Genomic DNA, 1,792 nt, shown 5'->3' with positions numbered 1-1,792 from the left:
TTTAATCTGGTTAAATTCACTCCTAGATCGGAAGATTGGAGAGAACAGACCTGCTATGAACAGTAGACTACCCTAATGAGGACGGAAGTTAAGTTAGTTGTAATCAAGGGTGGATAGCGGACCGGGAGGACCTTTCCCTTGCCCTTCTCACAGTAGATCGTCTAAACTATTTATATCTGAGTTAGTGAACTGCCATTTTGAACTGAAATCTTGACATATCTCTCCTTATCTGATCACATCTTAGCTTTTTCTTACTTTTATTTCTCTTGTCTTTACTTCTCTTGCCTTATATCTTCTGTAGTTTAGAAAACAAATTTAAAACCCCCAATTGTGACCTGACAGACGTACTTAGCAGATAGATACATAGCCTCCCTGTGGAGATCGACCCTACTTACTGCTAGCTTCTGTTAGTTGTACTTAGGTAATTATTTTTGGTACTTGATGACCGTATCAAATTTTGGCGCCGTTGCCGGGGAGGCAATTGGCCTGTTTATCTGTTTTTGTTTCGTTTGTCTCTCAGTCTCAAGGAATTGAGACAGTTCTTACTTATTTTCTCCAGTGTTGTTTATGCCCAAGTCTAACAGGTCAGAGTTAGTTACAACTGATCCTGAACCAGAAAGGACCTTTAGTTATAGACAAAGACTGCGGAGAAAAATTCAAAAGGAAGCCTTGAGTACTTTTGAACCTGAGCTAGAACACTTTTTATTTGCAGAAGACCCGTCTTTTGAAGAAGACAATTCTATTTCTGCCGTCAGTCCAGTGAAAATGCCTAACATTGCAAGTCACTCAGAGCCCACAACTGCTTCAATTCCTAAAGGTTTCAAGCTTTCCACCGAGGATGGAAATACATTCGACATTTGGCCGTCCTACATCAATCTGGTCGAACGAAACCTATACCGAGGTGTGGCGGGTGAAGATCCGCGTAAACATATTGAAGTTTTCACTGACTATTCCTCTACCATTCCCGCTACTAAGGGAGTGACTCAGGACAAGATTAAGGAGGTTCTATTTCCTTTCTCTTTGATCGATGGAGCCCGAGAGTTGCTCACTGATCTTGATAGAGAAGCAGTCGGGATCACCAACTGGGAGACTCTGGCCCTCGTCTTTTATAAAAGGTATTTTCCTCCACAACGAACTAATCAGCTGAGAGGAAAAATTACAAGTTTCAAGCAGGCACCAGATGAGAACTTTTATGAAGCATGGTGTCGGTTCAAGAAGTTGGTACAGTCTCTTCCTCATCATGGTTTCGATCAGTGGTTCTTGTGCAACCAGTTCTATAATGGGTTGTATGACGACCACCGTGCTATTTTGGACGCCTCATCAAATGGGCGATTTCAGAAGAATAATGATGATGACAAGGGATGGTGAATCATAGAGGAGATGGCTACCCATTGTGCTGAGTATGGGAACTCGAGAGCTGGTATTCGGACAGTTAATTTTGTTGATAATGCAGTTGTGGCTCAGCTTGAAGCCATAAATGCCCGTTTTGATAAGTTGGAGTTGCAGAATGCTGGTGATCAACAGACGGTTCACTTGTTGACTAGGCAAGAAATCGTTACATGTGAGAGGTGCGGTAGTAATGACGGTCACACTGCAGTTGACTGTCTAACTGAGAAGGAGCAAGTTCTTGCCTTTCAGCAATATAGGCAAGGAAGCTCTTATTATAACAATCAGAGTGGAGTCCATCCTAATTTGAGATGGACTAGTCAGAATGTGTTGAATCCTACACCTCCACCGTAGCAGCAACAACCTTATGTTCCCCCTCATAAAGCTCAACAAGGCTTTCAAAAGC

At 42.4% G+C, this 1,792-nt stretch overlaps 1 non-coding gene across 1 annotated transcript; it reads right to left on the bottom strand.

Annotated features, from left to right (window-relative positions):
* Positions 1-1,141: 1,141 nt before the first annotated feature.
* On the bottom strand, positions 1,142-1,247 carry LOC141636130 (small nucleolar RNA R71). Its single transcript, XR_012540764.1, has one exon. It is a non-coding gene; the product is annotated as a small nucleolar RNA R71 (small nucleolar RNA).
* Between the last annotated feature and the right edge of the window lie 545 nt (positions 1,248-1,792).

Source organism: Silene latifolia, chromosome Y, assembly GCF_048544455.1.
Source record: "Silene latifolia isolate original U9 population chromosome Y, ASM4854445v1, whole genome shotgun sequence".
In the NCBI taxonomy this organism is placed as follows: domain Eukaryota; kingdom Viridiplantae; phylum Streptophyta; class Magnoliopsida; order Caryophyllales; family Caryophyllaceae; genus Silene; species Silene latifolia.
The sequence above is the reverse complement of the archived record's forward strand: the minus strand, read 5'-3'. Positions and strand labels throughout refer to the sequence as shown.